This window comes from Drosophila navojoa, chromosome X, assembly GCF_054131105.1.
Source record: "Drosophila navojoa isolate 15081-1374.11 chromosome X, UAZ_NAV_1.0, whole genome shotgun sequence".
Classification (NCBI taxonomy): domain Eukaryota; kingdom Metazoa; phylum Arthropoda; class Insecta; order Diptera; family Drosophilidae; genus Drosophila; species Drosophila navojoa.
In genome coordinates, this window is record NC_142895.1 from 32062304 (window position 1) to 32084073 (window position 21770).

The 21770-nt window shown below is 39.6% G+C and overlaps 3 long non-coding RNA genes across 7 annotated transcripts in view; all 3 read left to right on the plus strand.

Annotated features, from left to right (window-relative positions):
• The first annotated feature begins 848 nt into the window (after nt 1–848).
• On the plus strand, nt 849–1972 carry LOC149090859 (uncharacterized). Of its 3 annotated transcripts, none has more exons than XR_016197443.1 (3): nt 849–950; nt 1019–1845; nt 1901–1972. It is a non-coding gene; the product is annotated as an uncharacterized LOC149090859 (long non-coding RNA). The 3 variants fall into 3 exon arrangements; XR_016197442.1 differs by having other exon boundaries at nt 849–931; XR_016197441.1 differs by having other exon boundaries at nt 856–1845.
• A 6319-nt stretch (nt 1973–8291) lies between these two features.
• Nucleotides 8292–9415, plus strand: LOC149090860 (uncharacterized). Of its 3 annotated transcripts, none has more exons than XR_016197446.1 (3): nt 8292–8393; nt 8462–9288; nt 9344–9415. It is a non-coding gene; the product is annotated as an uncharacterized LOC149090860 (long non-coding RNA). The 3 variants fall into 3 exon arrangements; XR_016197445.1 differs by having other exon boundaries at nt 8292–8374; XR_016197444.1 differs by having other exon boundaries at nt 8299–9288.
• Nucleotides 9416–18312: 8897 nt separating this feature from the next.
• Nucleotides 18313–21770, plus strand: part of LOC149090861 (uncharacterized) — a 93822-nt gene continuing 90364 nt past the window's right edge. Inside the window, exon 1 of the long non-coding RNA XR_016197463.1 lies at nt 18313–18384. This is a non-coding gene — a long non-coding RNA (uncharacterized LOC149090861). The remainder of the gene's footprint in view (nt 18385–21770) is intronic.

Here is a 21770-nt window from a genome sequence, read left to right on the forward strand (position 1 = left end):
AGGCTGTGATGTTTTATAACACGTAAAAGATGGCGACTCAACCGAAAAAATAATCATAAACAAAGACGAGTCTGTCAAAATCCTTGGGTTACAATGCCTCCAGGTCTAATAATGTTCAAATGAGGCTGAAAAAACAAAATCAATTTTTCGATTATTCTCGATAAAAATTTATCTGATGATTTATCGAATAAATGAGATAAGTTCGTGCGGCGAATAGTATACATGCCAAGTTTCAGCCTTATAGCTTTTGTATCTTCTGAGATCGACGCACTCATGCAGTCATGCAATCAAGAATATATATATTTTATGGGGTCTGCGACGATTCCATCTGCCCGTTACATACTTTTACACAAAACCATTATACCCTGATTTCCCACTTCAGGGTATAGAAAGAATTAACTTTTATTTGCAAATTTTTACAAAAAAAATATATTTTTAATTATTTGTTAGGTGGTTCATTTACCCACCTTACATTGCGTTCATTTTGTAGCGAATAAGTTGAAGCCAATAGATATATTTTTTAGTGTAAGTGTAGTTTGTAAGTCAGTGAAACTGTTGGATTATACTTAAATTATATTTTGTAGCAGATAAGTACTTAAGTAGAAAGTAAGTTAAGTGATAAGTAGGATAAATGTTAGTTTGTAAAGTAGTACCATTTAGTTAATAAGTAGTCGTAAGTGTCGTAGCAATTAGTTTTAGGATATAAGCATAATTCAAATTAGCGGGCGGGCGCGCGATCAGCAATGCAACCGTGCGGCTCGAAAGCTCGCGGTGGTGAAGGTTGCATTTCTGAAATCTGCACGGCAGCAGAAGTGAATTGAAAGCTGCCTGCAGATTTAATTAGTTTCGAGCGCTCGAAGCGAACAGACGGATACAGATAATCGAGAATAATTTTGACGCGCAAGTCGCAGGCGACCGCGTGTTCTTTTTGGTTAGGGTCGAGTGGCGTGGTGAACTAGACTTGAAATATTGTGTAATAAAGTAAGCATACATTAACGTGGTGTGTCTTTATTTACAGCTAACTCGTCTAACATGCCAACCCTTAACGCTAACCATAACTAACTGTAGCTGCGCTGACTGGTAGTTTGAACGTGGTTTCGACCCGTTTGCCAGACGAGTAAATCTCCGGTAGTGAAAACTGTGTGGTCTGCGAGCGAATGCCGGTGGCAACGCGGTCTACCAACCGCAGTGGCCCCAGTAACTCCCCACAGCACGCCTTCGCAACCCCGACCCGAGCAATCTCGAGTGCGCTTGATCGAGCCACTCGATTGTTGCGTCCCTCCCGCGTGCAGACGCGTGATCAGCGAGTTCAGGTCGTGTGGTTGACTAACCTATAACAGCCCTCCCCTCTCCCATTTCTCTAACTCTGTATGTCCCGTAATGACTTATAAATTTCTTGTAAGTTGTGGCCCTGGGTAGACAGAGACTTTGACCCCGGCCTGAGAATAATGTAACCTTACATGTTATAAATGATTTTTATAATAAAAATCAAATATAATAATTACAGAAAAACTTTTATATAGAAATCAAATCATAACTCTTATTTTCAATTATTATTATAAAATTAAAAATAAAAGTTGCGGCTAGGGACACGAAAAAAGTATCGATATTTTCGGTATCGGATACATTGGGGCGATGATACCGATACTTTTTACTCGATGTTTTGGTTTCGATATTTTTACTTATCGAGTATCTCTAGAGCCATATCGAGTAAAGAAAAATACGCGGGATCAAGTCAAGCTCGCCAGCCAATTTGCGCAAAATTTGAGACTGAGTTTGAGTTGAATCATTAAAAAAGGTTAAAACAGTGAATTATTATCGAAGTCAATTGGATTTATAGTTAAAGTAAGTAATAAAGCAATTACTCTATGCAGTTTATTGAAATATATTTCTTTAAAAGAATGCCACCAAGCCACAGCAGTGTTTGGCAGTATTTCACCAGAATACGCAACGACGAGGTGAAGTGCAAAATTTGCTTCAAAACTCTTAAATCATCAGGAAACACCTCAAACATGCATAATTTCTAATTCTCTCTCCAGTGAGAATGAGAGTGATACTTCCATAGATTCAGCAAACAATCTTTGGAGTGATTATAAGAAGTGGACGCATGCAGGGAAGCAGACCAAAAAAACAAGATCTACAATAAACGATGACGAAGTAGGTCGCTACCTATCTACCCATGTTTTACCACTTTCCATCGACCCTTTAAAACAATGGGCTGATATGAAAGTAGTTTATCCCAAACTATACAACTTAGCTCAAAAATATTTGGGAATTTCCGCGACGTCCGTGCCCTCTGAGCGCCTTTTCTCCAAAGCTGGAAGTACCATAACCAAAACTCGCAGCCGATTGTCACCCAAAAGGCTTGACAATCTTCTTTTTTTAGGCGATTGTGCAGAGGAGGAATGGAATATATAACTTAACATAACTTTATTGTACTATGTAATATTGAAAATTTACTTGTAACTTTTTATTAAAAAAAAACATGAAAGATATCCTAGATTTAATAAACATTTCATCCGATACCTTGCAACATCGATGCTTTTGATTTGATATTTTTATAAGTACGATGCTTTTCTTTTGATGCTTCCTATGAGTACATGATCGATACTTTGCATTCGATATCGTGTCCCTAAATACTGCCAAACACTGCTGTGGCTTGGTGGCATTCTTTTAAAGAAATATATTTCAATAAACTGCATAGAGTAATTGCTTTATTACTTACTTTAACTATAAATCCAATTGACTTCGATAATAATTCACTGTTTTAACCTTTTTTAATGATTCAACTCAAACTCAGTCTCAAATTTTGCGCAAATTGGCTGGCGAGCTTGACTTGATCCCGCGTATTTTTCTTTACTCGATATGGCTCTAGAGATACTCGATAAGTAAAAATATCGAAACCAAAACATCGAGTAAAAAGTATCGGTATCATCGCCCCAATGTATCCGATACCGAAAATATCGATACTTTTTTCGTGTCCCTACTTGTACCTATTCAGCAAATAAAGCATAATTGCTGTATATACATATGTACATATATATGTTTGTATGTATATATTTTAACGACATTTTATTTTACAATTTTACACTTCACTTAAGTATAAACTTCTATGCTGATTCGCTGATGCGCGGTACGCCTTCTGAGTGCTTGTTCAGCGCACTCCGGCAGGGAAAGTATTGTGCTAAGACACGCTAGTTCCATTTGAGCGATTCGTGAAACGCCAGGATCTGGATCTATAACTCCGGCAGTTCGCTCGGCTATACAGACCTCTCCTCCATATAAACGCACAGCAAATACGTACGTTTATATACATTCATACGTTCATACTTATATTGGTTCTCAAAATATATATATATGGCGGAGATGGCTTAGAGTTATATTACACCATGATAAGTTTTTATTACATTGTTAGTACTCTTGTCCTCAGACTAAATGCCACGTTCGCACAGCACCAACGCTCATGCCTATATTCTCCTTTTCATTTCACAACAACAATCGCGCCACACTCGGCTGAAGCATCTCTTTCGCCCTCGCGCCTCATTCTCGGCATAGAATTTACTGCTAACCGTGTTAATCGTTGTATATAGTAGCGACACAGTCTCTTTTACAACGTCGCAAAGAAGCATCGCAACATTGTGTCAGACTGACTGACGCGGCAACGCACCAATACATTGCTATGTCATCAACATTTCACTTGCATGTCATCATAACATGCTTCCCATGTTAATTACATATATCTCTGGAACGGCCTTCTTGACGATTACACGTCCCTGTGTAATTTTGTCATATCACTCCGACATACATATATATAGTAATATATCTATCAGCACTCACCCACACTTAAACACAACACCAAAGCTCCGATCGTCCTAGCAACTACTCATAAACAAATCGGTCATTTATAAACAAATCGCCCAAGCGTCCGCTTAGAAACAATTATCCGATCATCCGCTCATATAAACATTTCTAGCTATATAAGACAAACAAATTTTCAATCAGTAGTTCAGTTTCAATTCAGATCTAAGACCACTCTTACATCGCGTAAGAATAATTGTACCCCGTTATAAGTTTTATTTAAGAAATAAATTTTTTTTTATTTAAACTATATCGTCGGTCTTATTATTGGCGCAGCCGGTAGGATTGGTTTGGTGAACAATTAAGATCATCATTACTAATCCGCTAAAGTACTACGTGACCTCTCGCGTGTGCAACCAGACTTCTAGTTAAAAGTTGAAGCTAGAGACTTAAAATATGGAACACATACTCGTTCATAACTCCGATTTATAAAATGTTAAAGTTTTCCCGATCCGCCCACTAGGCAAATCGGAAAATGCATTTTCCGATATACCAGAAATCATGTTAGTTGAAGAGCTAGAAAGTTGAAGTTTGCTATGTAGATCCGCGTTGACCCCCCAAGTCCAAAAAGCTATGGTGGATATATCTACGTCCATTGGGGCGTGGCAAATCAGATAAAACTGTATCTCATATAGTTCTAAAGCTAGAACGTTGAAATTTCGCACGTGAGCTAATGCTATAGTTCTATAATGACTGATGAAAAAATTTTATGCCTACGTCTACTAGGGGCGTGGCAAATCGGACCTGAAGATATAAGGATTTTTCAAATTTGGCTATATTTTAGGCACTATCGATGCTAGAGACTTGAAATTTGGTATATATACGCGAGTTGACCTCCCAAGTCCAACAAGCTATAGTGGATATATATCCGCCCAAAGGGGGCGTGGCAAATCGCAAAACTTTATATCTTCTACAGTTTAAGAGCTAGAAGCTTCAAATTTGGTTGGTTGAGTTACTGGTAACCTCCTCTATCGATGCCCCAAAAATAATTGTCACGCCTCTTTGGGGGCGTGGCATATCGAAAAATACCCTGTAATATTCACATTTTTTGAGCGTAAGCATTCAAATTTCGCATTTACGTTACCGTAACTGGCCAAAAATGAGGTGTCTACGGCCACTAGGGGCGTGGCAATCGGCATTTGTAGTATCAAATTGCGACATTTATATGCTTGAGCTATCTATGTATGTACATGAATATACAAATAGGCTTAATAGGCATTGATAACACGGAAGGAAACATTTTTATAAACTTTAAAAATAAAATTTAAATATTTAAAAAATATAAAAGCTAAAGTAACAAATACCATCTTAATGAAACTTTCAGGGCGTAATTATATGGTCAAAATGTATGTACATGAAAAACGAATAAAATAAATATCTATTTTATAAAAAACGAAATATGTATGAAAAATAACATACAATATTGAAGGGGCTTTGAACCTCCGTCGCCGTAACATAACTTGCGACGCCTCTATCACCCACGCTATCGTTTTGCTTGACAATCTGGTAGCTAAAATACAATAAGCTAATAACAGACCGTCATCTGACAAAACTACAATAACAGCTAGAAAATCCAGAAATCAATCGCAATTCTTAGAATGTTAAAAAGCGCGCTTTTGTAATGTAAGCAAACGCTTAAGAATCTGCAATAGGTGTGACCGAAAGCTATCAACGAAAATTACCATACATTTGTACTTAAAAAGTGCACGATCAATATAATTATATATTATATATAATTATCATAATTACTCGATAAAAATTATCAAAAGCTACAATCACTAACTAGAGAACACATAAACCGGACACATAGTGTAAAGTGTTTTGCACACTTTTTTTTGACATTACGACCCACACAACTTCGTATTTGCTCGGCTCCTCACTTTTAGGTTCAGGCTACTAAAATATTCGAGAGCACAATCATTTTGCTTCTGGCGCTCGACCAAGATGGTCGATGGTTGAACAAAAGGTCACTCTGTGCTCAATGTTTCCCTTGCTCTCTCTCTCTCTCTCTCTCGATGCTCTTTGCTCTCTCAAATGTGTATATGTGTGTATGCATGTGAGCACAAGCAGCAGCTCTGAGCTGCCAGCTCACGAAAATTGAAATTTCTTCGCAGCGAGAACCCATGCATTCCCTTCTGTGTGAAGAGTATACCGAACTCTTTAAACCGTTTGCCAAGCTTGTACAAAATCTGTATATGTGTTTTCGATATTATGTGTGGAAAGGGTATGTTAAGCGTTGGTGCTTTTAGTGAAAATGCTTTCGCGACGAATGTGCACGCACACACTCTCCCTTGCTACATGTACTAAGAGCATTTGTATATTTGTGTGCGTAGCTCTTGCTGCCTGTAGCAATTTTAGGTCCCAGCATTTGCATTTGGTTGATCTTGAGAAGTGCGCACACTTATATATGTACATACATATGTATGTATGATTGTGTGTACGAATTTGACGCAATGCCCACAATTGTGGAATATCACTTGTAGAAGCATTTGTATGCCTATGTGCCTTTACATGTGCGTTTGTGTGTGTGCATGTGTGTAAGCATGGGACGTGAACATTGGCTGCCTACCTCAACTTAGAATTGTCTGAACGCGCGCTTATTAAGTAAAGCGACAAGTGCACTTGCCAATACTTTTTATAGGTTTTTTATTTGCTTGCTCCTGTATACGCATGTATATATAACAGCTGCAGAGAATCGACTATCGCATCCCATTTTATATACTGAGCTTAATCACTAACCAGAGAACACATAGACCGGACACGTAGTGTAAAGTGTTTTGCACACTTTTTTTTTGACATTACGACCCACACCACTTCGTATTTGCTCGGCTCCTCACTTTTAGGTTCAGGCTACTAAAATATTCGAGAGCACAATCATTTTGCTTCTGGCGCTCGACCGAGATGGTCGATGGTTGAACAAAAGATCCCTCTGTGCTCAATGTTTCCTTTGCTCTCTCTCTCTCTCTCGGTGCTCTTTGCTCTCTCAAATGTGTATATGTGTGTATGCATGTGAGCACAAGCAGCAGCTCTGAGCTGCCAGCTCACGAAAATTGAAATTTCTTCGCAGCAAGAACCCATGCCTTCCCTTCTGTGTGAAGAGTATACCGAACTTATCAAACCGTTTGCCAAGCTCGTACAAAATATGTATATGTATGTGTTTTCGATTTTAATTGTGGAAAGGGTATGAAAGCGTTGGTGCTCATGATGAAAATGCTTTCGCGGCGAGCGTGCACACACACAGTCTTTGTTGCTACATATATTATGAGCGTTTGTGTGCCTGTGTGCGTAGCACTTGCTGCCTGTAGCAATTTTAGGTCCCAGCATTTGCATTTGGTTGATCTTGAGAAGTGCGCACACTTATATATGTACATACATATGTATGTATGATTGTATGTACGCACGGGGCGCGATGCCCACAATTGTGGAATATCACTTGTAGAAGCATTTGTATGCCTATGTGCCCTTACATGTGCGTTTGTGTGTGTGCATGTGTGTAAGCATGGGACGTCAACATTGGTGTGCATGTGTGTATGCATGGGACGAGAACATTGGCTGCCTACCTCAACTAAGAATTGTCTGAATGATTTTGGGCTCGAATTGAAGAGGCGCGCTTATAACTAAAGTGACAAGTGCATATGCCAATTCTTTTTAGAAGTTTATTTTTTATTGGCATGCACCTGTATATGTATGTAACTATATGAACAGGTACAAAGGATCGAAAATCGCATCCCATTTGTATAGTAAGCTAAATAAGATACTAAACTTTTGTTTTAATTCCTTCTGATAGCCAACCCACGATCATTAAATTAAATCCAGGTGCTTAAATATAAGCGCGAGAGTAACTATACTACACACATACACATACAGTATGAGTTATTCGACGGTCACAGTGCCACAAAGAATTGGCATATGCACTTGTCACTTTAGTTAATCAGCTACTTACATAAATACATACATATGTATGTATGTATAAGCGCGAATTAACTTTTATTTGCAAATTTTTACAAAAAAAATATATTTTTAATTATTTGTTAGGTGGTTCATTTACCCACCTTACATTGCGTTCATTTTGTAGCGAATAAGTTGAAGCCAATAGATATATTTTTTAGTGTAAGTGTAGTTTGTAAGTCAGTGAAACTGTTGGATTATACTTAAATTATATTTTGTAGCAGATAAGTACTTAAGTAGAAAGTAAGTTAAGTGATAAGTAGGATAAATGTTAGTTTGTAAAGTAGTACCATTTAGTTAATAAGTAGTCGTAAGTGTCGTAGCAATTAGTTTTAGGATATAAGCATAATTCAAATTAGCGGGCGGGCGCGCGATCAGCAATGCAACCGTGCGGCTCGAAAGCTCGCGGTGGTGAAGGTTGCATTTCTGAAATCTGCACGGCAGCAGAAGTGAATTGAAAGCTGCCTGCAGATTTAATTAGTTTCGAGCGCTCGAAGCGAACAGACGGATACAGATAATCGAGAATAATTTTGACGCGCAAGTCGCAGGCGACCGCGTGTTCTTTTTGGTTAGGGTCGAGTGGCGTGGTGAACTAGACTTGAAATATTGTGTAATAAAGTAAGCATACATTAACGTGGTGTGTCTTTATTTACAGCTAACTCGTCTAACATGCCAACCCTTAACGCTAACCATAACTAACTGTAGCTGCGCTGACTGGTAGTTTGAACGTGGTTTCGACCCGTTTGCCAGACGAGTAAATCTCCGGTAGTGAAAACTGTGTGGTCTGCGAGCGAATGCCGGTGGCAACGCGGTCTACCAACCGCAGTGGCCCCAGTAACTCCCCACAGCACGCCTTCGCAACCCCGACCCGAGCAATCTCGAGTGCGCTTGATCGAGCCACTCGATTGTTGCGTCCCTCCCGCGTGCAGACGCGTGATCAGCGAGTTCAGGTCGTGTGGTTGACTAACCTATAACAGCCCTCCCCTCTCCCATTTCTCTAACTCTGTATGTCCCGTAATGACTTATAAATTTCTTGTAAGTTGTGGCCCTGGGTAGACAGAGACTTTGACCCCGGCCTGAGAATAATGTAACCTTACATGTTATAAATGATTTTTATAATAAAAATCAAATATAATAATTACAGAAAAACTTTTATATAGAAATCAAATCATAACTCTTATTTTCAATTATTATTATAAAATTAAAAATAAAAGTTGCGGCTAGGGACACGAAAAAAGTATCGATATTTTCGGTATCGGATACATTGGGGCGATGATACCGATACTTTTTACTCGATGTTTTGGTTTCGATATTTTTACTTATCGAGTATCTCTAGAGCCATATCGAGTAAAGAAAAATACGCGGGATCAAGTCAAGCTCGCCAGCCAATTTGCGCAAAATTTGAGACTGAGTTTGAGTTGAATCATTAAAAAAGGTTAAAACAGTGAATTATTATCGAAGTCAATTGGATTTATAGTTAAAGTAAGTAATAAAGCAATTACTCTATGCAGTTTATTGAAATATATTTCTTTAAAAGAATGCCACCAAGCCACAGCAGTGTTTGGCAGTATTTCACCAGAATACGCAACGACGAGGTGAAGTGCAAAATTTGCTTCAAAACTCTTAAATCATCAGGAAACACCTCAAACATGCATAATTTCTAATTCTCTCTCCAGTGAGAATGAGAGTGATACTTCCATAGATTCAGCAAACAATCTTTGGAGTGATTATAAGAAGTGGACGCATGCAGGGAAGCAGACCAAAAAAACAAGATCTACAATAAACGATGACGAAGTAGGTCGCTACCTATCTACCCATGTTTTACCACTTTCCATCGACCCTTTAAAACAATGGGCTGATATGAAAGTAGTTTATCCCAAACTATACAACTTAGCTCAAAAATATTTGGGAATTTCCGCGACGTCCGTGCCCTCTGAGCGCCTTTTCTCCAAAGCTGGAAGTACCATAACCAAAACTCGCAGCCGATTGTCACCCAAAAGGCTTGACAATCTTCTTTTTTTAGGCGATTGTGCAGAGGAGGAATGGAATATATAACTTAACATAACTTTATTGTACTATGTAATATTGAAAATTTACTTGTAACTTTTTATTAAAAAAAAACATGAAAGATATCCTAGATTTAATAAACATTTCATCCGATACCTTGCAACATCGATGCTTTTGATTTGATATTTTTATAAGTACGATGCTTTTCTTTTGATGCTTCCTATGAGTACATGATCGATACTTTGCATTCGATATCGTGTCCCTAAATACTGCCAAACACTGCTGTGGCTTGGTGGCATTCTTTTAAAGAAATATATTTCAATAAACTGCATAGAGTAATTGCTTTATTACTTACTTTAACTATAAATCCAATTGACTTCGATAATAATTCACTGTTTTAACCTTTTTTAATGATTCAACTCAAACTCAGTCTCAAATTTTGCGCAAATTGGCTGGCGAGCTTGACTTGATCCCGCGTATTTTTCTTTACTCGATATGGCTCTAGAGATACTCGATAAGTAAAAATATCGAAACCAAAACATCGAGTAAAAAGTATCGGTATCATCGCCCCAATGTATCCGATACCGAAAATATCGATACTTTTTTCGTGTCCCTACTTGTACCTATTCAGCAAATAAAGCATAATTGCTGTATATACATATGTACATATATATGTTTGTATGTATATATTTTAACGACATTTTATTTTACAATTTTACACTTCACTTAAGTATAAACTTCTATGCTGATTCGCTGATGCGCGGTACGCCTTCTGAGTGCTTGTTCAGCGCACTCCGGCAGGGAAAGTATTGTGCTAAGACACGCTAGTTCCATTTGAGCGATTCGTGAAACGCCAGGATCTGGATCTATAACTCCGGCAGTTCGCTCGGCTATACAGACCTCTCCTCCATATAAACGCACAGCAAATACGTACGTTTATATACATTCATACGTTCATACTTATATTGGTTCTCAAAATATATATATATGGCGGAGATGGCTTAGAGTTATATTACACCATGATAAGTTTTTATTACATTGTTAGTACTCTTGTCCTCAGACTAAATGCCACGTTCGCACAGCACCAACGCTCATGCCTATATTCTCCTTTTCATTTCACAACAACAATCGCGCCACACTCGGCTGAAGCATCTCTTTCGCCCTCGCGCCTCATTCTCGGCATAGAATTTACTGCTAACCGTGTTAATCGTTGTATATAGTAGCGACACAGTCTCTTTTACAACGTCGCAAAGAAGCATCGCAACATTGTGTCAGACTGACTGACGCGGCAACGCACCAATACATTGCTATGTCATCAACATTTCACTTGCATGTCATCATAACATGCTTCCCATGTTAATTACATATATCTCTGGAACGGCCTTCTTGACGATTACACGTCCCTGTGTAATTTTGTCATATCACTCCGACATACATATATATAGTAATATATCTATCAGCACTCACCCACACTTAAACACAACACCAAAGCTCCGATCGTCCTAGCAACTACTCATAAACAAATCGGTCATTTATAAACAAATCGCCCAAGCGTCCGCTTAGAAACAATTATCCGATCATCCGCTCATATAAACATTTCTAGCTATATAAGACAAACAAATTTTCAATCAGTAGTTCAGTTTCAATTCAGATCTAAGACCACTCTTACATCGCGTAAGAATAATTGTACCCCGTTATAAGTTTTATTTAAGAAATAAATTTTTTTTTATTTAAACTATATCGTCGGTCTTATTATTGGCGCAGCCGGTAGGATTGGTTTGGTGAACAATTAAGATCATCATTACTAATCCGCTAAAGTACTACGTGACCTCTCGCGTGTGCAACCAGACTTCTAGTTAAAAGTTGAAGCTAGAGACTTAAAATATGGAACACATACTCGTTCATAACTCCGATTTATAAAATGTTAAAGTTTTCCCGATCCGCCCACTAGGCAAATCGGAAAATGCATTTTCCGATATACCAGAAATCATGTTAGTTGAAGAGCTAGAAAGTTGAAGTTTGCTATGTAGATCCGCGTTGACCCCCCAAGTCCAAAAAGCTATGGTGGATATATCTACGTCCATTGGGGCGTGGCAAATCAGATAAAACTGTATCTCATATAGTTCTAAAGCTAGAACGTTGAAATTTCGCACGTGAGCTAATGCTATAGTTCTATAATGACTGATGAAAAAATTTTATGCCTACGTCTACTAGGGGCGTGGCAAATCGGACCTGAAGATATAAGGATTTTTCAAATTTGGCTATATTTTAGGCACTATCGATGCTAGAGACTTGAAATTTGGTATATATACGCGAGTTGACCTCCCAAGTCCAACAAGCTATAGTGGATATATATCCGCCCAAAGGGGGCGTGGCAAATCGCAAAACTTTATATCTTCTACAGTTTAAGAGCTAGAAGCTTCAAATTTGGTTGGTTGAGTTACTGGTAACCTCCTCTATCGATGCCCCAAAAATAATTGTCACGCCTCTTTGGGGGCGTGGCATATCGAAAAATACCCTGTAATATTCACATTTTTTGAGCGTAAGCATTCAAATTTCGCATTTACGTTACCGTAACTGGCCAAAAATGAGGTGTCTACGGCCACTAGGGGCGTGGCAATCGGCATTTGTAGTATCAAATTGCGACATTTATATGCTTGAGCTATCTATGTATGTACATGAATATACAAATAGGCTTAATAGGCATTGATAACACGGAAGGAAACATTTTTATAAACTTTAAAAATAAAATTTAAATATTTAAAAAATATAAAAGCTAAAGTAACAAATACCATCTTAATGAAACTTTCAGGGCGTAATTATATGGTCAAAATGTATGTACATGAAAAACGAATAAAATAAATATCTATTTTATAAAAAACGAAATATGTATGAAAAATAACATACAATATTGAAGGGGCTTTGAACCTCCGTCGCCGTAACATAACTTGCGACGCCTCTATCACCCACGCTATCGTTTTGCTTGACAATCTGGTAGCTAAAATACAATAAGCTAATAACAGACCGTCATCTGACAAAACTACAATAACAGCTAGAAAATCCAGAAATCAATCGCAATTCTTAGAATGTTAAAAAGCGCGCTTTTGTAATGTAAGCAAACGCTTAAGAATCTGCAATAGGTGTGACCGAAAGCTATCAACGAAAATTACCATACATTTGTACTTAAAAAGTGCACGATCAATATAATTATATATTATATATAATTATCATAATTACTCGATAAAAATTATCAAAAGCTACAATCACTAACTAGAGAACACATAAACCGGACACATAGTGTAAAGTGTTTTGCACACTTTTTTTTGACATTACGACCCACACAACTTCGTATTTGCTCGGCTCCTCACTTTTAGGTTCAGGCTACTAAAATATTCGAGAGCACAATCATTTTGCTTCTGGCGCTCGACCAAGATGGTCGATGGTTGAACAAAAGGTCACTCTGTGCTCAATGTTTCCCTTGCTCTCTCTCTCTCTCTCTCTCGATGCTCTTTGCTCTCTCAAATGTGTATATGTGTGTATGCATGTGAGCACAAGCAGCAGCTCTGAGCTGCCAGCTCACGAAAATTGAAATTTCTTCGCAGCGAGAACCCATGCATTCCCTTCTGTGTGAAGAGTATACCGAACTCTTTAAACCGTTTGCCAAGCTTGTACAAAATCTGTATATGTGTTTTCGATATTATGTGTGGAAAGGGTATGTTAAGCGTTGGTGCTTTTAGTGAAAATGCTTTCGCGACGAATGTGCACGCACACACTCTCCCTTGCTACATGTACTAAGAGCATTTGTATATTTGTGTGCGTAGCTCTTGCTGCCTGTAGCAATTTTAGGTCCCAGCATTTGCATTTGGTTGATCTTGAGAAGTGCGCACACTTATATATGTACATACATATGTATGTATGATTGTGTGTACGAATTTGACGCAATGCCCACAATTGTGGAATATCACTTGTAGAAGCATTTGTATGCCTATGTGCCTTTACATGTGCGTTTGTGTGTGTGCATGTGTGTAAGCATGGGACGTGAACATTGGCTGCCTACCTCAACTTAGAATTGTCTGAACGCGCGCTTATTAAGTAAAGCGACAAGTGCACTTGCCAATACTTTTTATAGGTTTTTTATTTGCTTGCTCCTGTATACGCATGTATATATAACAGCTGCAGAGAATCGACTATCGCATCCCATTTTATATACTGAGCTTAATCACTAACCAGAGAACACATAGACCGGACACGTAGTGTAAAGTGTTTTGCACACTTTTTTTTTGACATTACGACCCACACCACTTCGTATTTGCTCGGCTCCTCACTTTTAGGTTCAGGCTACTAAAATATTCGAGAGCACAATCATTTTGCTTCTGGCGCTCGACCGAGATGGTCGATGGTTGAACAAAAGATCCCTCTGTGCTCAATGTTTCCTTTGCTCTCTCTCTCTCTCTCGGTGCTCTTTGCTCTCTCAAATGTGTATATGTGTGTATGCATGTGAGCACAAGCAGCAGCTCTGAGCTGCCAGCTCACGAAAATTGAAATTTCTTCGCAGCAAGAACCCATGCCTTCCCTTCTGTGTGAAGAGTATACCGAACTTATCAAACCGTTTGCCAAGCTCGTACAAAATATGTATATGTATGTGTTTTCGATTTTAATTGTGGAAAGGGTATGAAAGCGTTGGTGCTCATGATGAAAATGCTTTCGCGGCGAGCGTGCACACACACAGTCTTTGTTGCTACATATATTATGAGCGTTTGTGTGCCTGTGTGCGTAGCACTTGCTGCCTGTAGCAATTTTAGGTCCCAGCATTTGCATTTGGTTGATCTTGAGAAGTGCGCACACTTATATATGTACATACATATGTATGTATGATTGTATGTACGCACGGGGCGCGATGCCCACAATTGTGGAATATCACTTGTAGAAGCATTTGTATGCCTATGTGCCCTTACATGTGCGTTTGTGTGTGTGCATGTGTGTAAGCATGGGACGTCAACATTGGTGTGCATGTGTGTATGCATGGGACGAGAACATTGGCTGCCTACCTCAACTAAGAATTGTCTGAATGATTTTGGGCTCGAATTGAAGAGGCGCGCTTATAACTAAAGTGACAAGTGCATATGCCAATTCTTTTTAGAAGTTTATTTTTTATTGGCATGCACCTGTATATGTATGTAACTATATGAACAGGTACAAAGGATCGAAAATCGCATCCCATTTGTATAGTAAGCTAAATAAGATACTAAACTTTTGTTTTAATTCCTTCTGATAGCCAACCCACGATCATTAAATTAAATCCAGGTGCTTAAATATAAGCGCGAGAGTAACTATACTACACACATACACATACAGTATGAGTTATTCGACGGTCACAGTGCCACAAAGAATTGGCATATGCACTTGTCACTTTAGTTAATCAGCTACTTACATAAATACATACATATGTATGTATGTATAAGCGCGCCTCTTCAATTCGAGCCCAAAATCATTCAGACAATTCTTAGTTGAGGTAGGCAGCCAATGTTCTCGTCCCATGCATACACACATGCACGTCAATGTTCTCGTCCCATGCATACACACATGCACACCAATGTTGACGTCCCATGCTTACACACATGCACACACACAAACGCACATGTAAGGGCACATAGGCATACAAATGCTTCTACAAGTGATATTCCACAATTGTGGGCATCGCGCCCCGTGCGTACATACAATCATACATACATATGTATGTACATATATAAGTGTGCGCACTTCTCAAGATCAACCAAATGCAAATGCTGGGACCTAAAATTGCTACAGGCAGCAAGTGCTACGCACACAGGCACACAAACGCTCATAATATATGTAGCAACAAAGACTGTGTGTGTGCACGCTCGCCGCGAAAGCATTTTCATCATGAGCACCAACGCTTTCATACCCTTTCCACAATTAAAATCGAAAACACATATACATATTTTGTACGAGCTTGGCAAACGGTTTGATAAGTTCGGTATACTCTTCACACAGAAGGGAAGGCATGGGTTCTTGCTGCGAAGAAATTTCAATTTTCGTGAGCTGGCAGCTCAGAGCTGCTGCTTGTGCTCACATGCATACACACATATACACATTTGAGAGAGCAAAGAGCACCGAGAGAGAGAGAGAGAGCAAAGGAAACATTGAGCACAGAGGGATCTTTTGTTCAACCATCGACCATCTCGGTCGAGCGCCAGAAGCAAAATGATTGTGCTCTCGAATATTTTAGTAGCCTGAACCTAAAAGTGAGGAGCCGAGCAAATACGAAGTGGTGTGGGTCGTAATGTCAAAAAAAAAGTGTGCAAAACACTTTACACTACGTGTCCGGTCTATGTGTTCTCTGGTTAGTGGCTTAATCAAGTACTACATATTTTTTAAATACCTTCTGATAGGTAGCCCACGATCATTGAAATGAAATCAGGTAAATATTAGCGCGAGTTATCCGCCAGTCACTATTCTACACACATACATATGTATAAGTTGCTCGCCGGTCATAGTGAAAAAAAGTATTGGCAAGTGCACTTGTCACTTTACTTAATCAGCTACTTAAATATAAGCGCGCCTCTGCAATTCGAGTCCAAAATCGTTCAGACAATTCTAAGTTGAGGTAGGCAGCCAATGTTCACGTCCCATGCTTACACACATGCACACACACAAACGCACATGTAAAGGCACATAGGCATACAAATGCTTCTACAAGTGATATTCCACAATTGTGGGCATTGCGTCAAATTCGTACACACAATCATACATACATATGTATGTACATATATAAGTGTGCGCACTTCTCAAGATCAACCAAATGCAAATGCTGGGACCTAAAATTGCTACAGGCAGCAAGAGCTACGCACACAAATATACAAATGCTCTTAGTACATGTAGCAAGGGAGAGTGTGTGCGTGCACATTCGTCGCGAAAGCATTTTCACTAAAAGCACCAACGCTTAACATACCCTTTCCACACATAATATCGAAAACACATATACAGATTTTGTACAAGCTTGGCAAACGGTTTAAAGAGTTCGGTATACTCTTCACACAGAAGGGAATGCATGGGTTCTCGCTGCGAAGAAATTTCAATTTTCGTGAGCTGGCAGCTCAGAGCTGCTGCTTGTGCTCACATGCATACACACATATACACATTTGAGAGAGCAAAGAGCATCGAGAGAGAGAGAGAGAGCAAGGGAAACATTGAGCACAGAGGGATCTTTTGTTCAACCATCGACCATCTTGGTCGAGCGCCAGAAGCAAAATGATTGTGCTCTCGAATATTTTAGTAGCCTGAACCTAAAAGTGAGGAGCCGAGCAAATACGAAGTTGTGTGGGTCGTAATGTCAAACAAAAAAGTGTGCAAAACACTTTACACTACGTGTCCGGTCTATGTGTTCTCTGGTTAGTGCTACAATATAATCAAAAAGCATAATTGTTTTGTACTAAATTTTTTTAAAGCCAAATTAAATTTGAAATAAGAATAAATGCCCCTTTGTAAACATAGCATCATGTATACGGACTGTGAATGAGTATTCGGTAGCGCCCGACTGCAATGTTCTTATTTGTTTTAAACCTCAATTTTTTTTAAAGTCATAACTCATATTTGCGGTCCCTGTTTAAAACTACTTCCAATCACTGGAAGGGTGCATTTACCCATACATGTTTACCCATCCATGTTTTAGATCGTTGGGCCCAGGCTCACGTTACATTTATATTAGCCGCTGCATTGGTCGCTGGGATGATATATTTTTTTACTCTGAGCCCATTGAAAATGGGAAATCAGGGTATAATGGTTTGTGAAATAGTATGTAGCGGGCAGAAGGAATCATCGCAGACTCCATAAAGTATATATAATATTGATCAGTGCGACGAGCTGAGTCGATATAGCTCTGCCCGTCTATCCGACCGTCCGTCCGTATGAGTGCGTCGATCTCAGAAGATAGAAAAGCTTTTGAAGAATCACATATTTCCCTGGCCCCGGAAACTTTCCCCTTGTAGTAGATCTAAGTAATATAGCAAAGAAAATGAAATGAAAATAATTTAAGCGAATTAGATATACCCGCCTTATTCATAGTATAGGGTGGCAGCATGACGACAATACGAGCAAAGACAGAAAACAACAGAAAAACTCTAACGGCACTAACGTCTGCACCACGCATTCAAGAACGCACAAAAATCACCAACAAGTAAGAAAACTCTAATCGAGACTGCTCGACTGCTAGGAAATACCCTGAACCCTCCAATCTGATATTCTACTCACTCTACACTTATTTTAGGAACACATACATACACACGCATGAATTAGAACACGCTCTGCTAACTGCGCAGTAAGCAGCGATTGCGCTTGGGCTGCGCTGCAGTGTGCAATATTATGAGAAATTATTTGTTGAATAATTTAATTTCTAGACGTACGATCTTAATGAACGTTATCATAATGTTTAAACGTATGTACATTCCAAAGCACAAGTCTCTAGTACTTGAAATAAATAATAACAAAAATCGAAATTATATAAAATACACATAAGTCTACATTTAAAATTTGGAAGCTCTAGCTCTAAAGGTGAAGAAGATATATGTATAAGTAAATAACAAGTTTTCGATAAGGTTTTTAATCGATAATAAAATACTGGGAGTTGTTATCGATTTTAAGTGATAAACTCGATATGCGCGTGATATACACGGACCTAGGAAAAAAATTCAAGTCTCTAGCTCTTATATCTTCTGAGATCGACGGACGGACAGACAGACGGACAGGGCCAAATCGACTCAGCTCGTCGCCCTGATCAAGAATATATATACTTTGTCGGGTCTGCCACGCCTCCTGCTGCCTGTTACATACTTTTAACAAAACCATTATACCCTGCTTTCCCATTTTCAATGGGTTCAGGGTATAACAACAATACCAAGCAATGGAGCAATAGAGCTGCAGCAAACAACAATAACGACAAAACGGACGCGCACAGAATACAACTTTTGGAAATCTAACGGCCCATCTCTTTCATTTTCATTAGCGCATTCGAGATAAAGAAAATAAAAGCGCAAACTGCACCGAAAACTCTCATGTAACGCAAGCAGCGACGCCACGGCGAGCAGAACCAAAAGCTCTTACGCTTCTAAGCGCAAGGCAGCAGCAGGGAACCAAGAGCGCAAAGCAAGATCGAGAGCGAAAGTTCTGCTTAAACATAATGGATACCAATGCAGCGAAAATGCATAGCTCTCTTTCAGCGGTGAGACGCAGCGATGCCGCGGCGGGCAGAATTGGAAGCTCTGAGCAGCGAAGGCTTAGCGCTAATTGCCGAAAATTTAATTGAGTCACTATTCTTTGAGCCCACGCAGCGATCAGACCACGGACAAAAGACAAAACCGGACATGAATAACGACGTGGCGGTAAGCCGACTGGAGTTACATTTCCCAAGCAAAGATTAGTAGGAGTTGCACAGTCTGGCTCTGAGCGTTATACGCCAGAGCTAGATTGTGACAACAGCCAGGTTGGGTGCGCGTCGAGAATCCTGGCTGCCGTGCGCAGTATAGTGTATGAGATTTGCCAGTTCTAGGTTCCGTGCAGCAGGAGCGCGTTGCAAGCCTCTGAGTTATATACGCCAGAGACTGGAGCGAGAAACCGCTTGCATCTAGGTGTCTCACCACAGCCCAGCAGGAGTTGCCCAAGCCGGCGCTGAGAGTTACACGCCAGAGCCGGATTGTAGCAGCGGTCGGCTTGGCTGTGGGTCGAGACTTAGGTTGCCGCACGGGGTGCTGTGAGCAAGATTGACCCATTCTAAGTTCAGCACAGCGGAATAACACCGAAGGCTTAGAGTGTTATACGCCAGAGCCTGACGTGGGGCGCAGGTGCTGTCACCCCGCCTCTGAGCGCTATACGCCAGAGACGGGCTACAGCATTTCCAAGCCATTTCACTGCGGCTGTAAGACCTTCACTGTAGAGTCGTGCCCCAAATCCCAGATCGCTCGGCCCTCTCTTGGTCCACTGTCCGTACTAATATCCCGATCTTGCGATTTATAAATATTCTTGTAACCGACCCTGGGGAAAGACTTAGAATTGTACCCCGTCAGCGCAGCCCAAGCGCAGTCGTTGCTTACTGAGCAGTTAGCAGAGCTCGTTTTTATACTCATTCACGAAAGTGAAATGAGTATATTGATTTTGTCTTGCTGTCCTTCCGTCTGTCCGTATGTACGCAGTCTACTTTGGCGCTATTGAAGCTAGAGACTTGAAATTTGGAACATATACTCGAGTATATCTCGGACTTATAAAAACCACCAACTATGGCGCATACACCTCCGCCCTTTGGGGGAATGCTGAAATTTTGCACGTGAGCTAATGTTTCGATTCTCACTAGGGGCGCGGTAAATCGCACCTTAAGATATAGTGATTTTTCAAATTCTGCTATATTTTAGGCACTATTGATGCTAGAGACCTGAAATTTGGTGCAGGTTGACTTCCGTGTGGCAAACCGCAAAAGTTTATATCTCCTAAGATATAAGAGCTAGAATTGGATTGTTAAGTTACCAGTAACATCCTCTGTCGATTCCCCATATAATATTGTTACGCCTCTTTGGGGGCGTGGCATATCAAAAATACCCTGTAATTTTTTCATTTTTTGAGTGTAAGCATCCTAATTTTGCAGCTAGGTTACCGTTAGCTTGTTCTGTGATCTATGAAGTGTCTACGCCCAGTAGGGACGTTTCAAATCGAGAAAAGCTGAACTTTCTACAGTATTAGAGCTGAACATAGCTTCTTAAATTGCTTATGAGGTGTGAATGAGTATTCTGCAGTTGGTAACGCCCGACTACAACGTTCTTATTTGTTTTTATTGTTATGACAGCGGTAAGTTGTTTCACTGTGTCATTAACTAAGATCGCATTGAAAGATTTAAGATTCGGTAAAAGCAAGATGATGTTAACGTCGTTATCCCAAATAAATTGGCGATTATAAAATGATGAGTTATTGAATTATTGTCTTCTACGTAGACAGTTTCGAATGGTTTTTCGTTCTGAATGGGGCTAGAAACAAATGCTGATTGGATGTAATTACTGTTGGATCCTGTATCTAATAATATTTTTCAAATTTTGTCATTGTTTACTCTGCACTCGAAATAGGGATGTGCAGAGTTCTTTATTTTAAAAAATGATGATCAGAATATTCTGGCTCATAGCCGAAATCAGAGTATTGTTCCATATATTCTGTTCACGTCTCGGTTTGTCCGTCATTAGCAAATGTCAGTTGATTTGGTTTGTAGTCTCGTTGTGAGAGGTGTCGTCTGTTGTTTGTCGTGAGTCGTTTGATACTTCCGATTGGATTTTATAATTGTGCTGATGAGGCGCGACTGCTGTTGAGCATTACCGTATCATTAGTGTTGCTAGCGTAGTTATATTGGTTCTCAATCGGTCTATAAGGGGGTTTTTCTGACATGCCTTCTACCCTAAAAGCCGAGAATTGTGGTTTATTAGTTGTCTGAGAGGCAACATAACTCTGGTTTTCGAGTTTCAAACACGGATGCAACGCTTGGTGATTGGCTCTTTTACTGCTAGGAGTCTCGGAAGGTCACCTCGTAGACCTGATATAAATCTGTTGCGGGCCTTTTCGCGGTGCCAATTCGTCAGTAGTATTTCTTGATTTTTAGATAATTCCATAGCCCCTATTCTATTGAGTATGAGAGAGAAATTATTATATATTGAAGAATGAAATTCTTCAACATATTGTGATCCTAGTCTTCAGGCTGACATTTGACATTCGAGTGCCTTTATGGTCTCTTGTCTGCGTAATGCACAGTCAGACATTTTGTAATAGCATTCCATTCAAGAGGAATGTTGTAGGACTCAAGTGCTGTATCGGCTATTCCGACAATATTGTTTCTAATTGTGTTTATTAAACCAAAATATTTAGGTGTGCCTATCGGAATAAGCGGATAGACAGCGGTCTACACTCTTTTT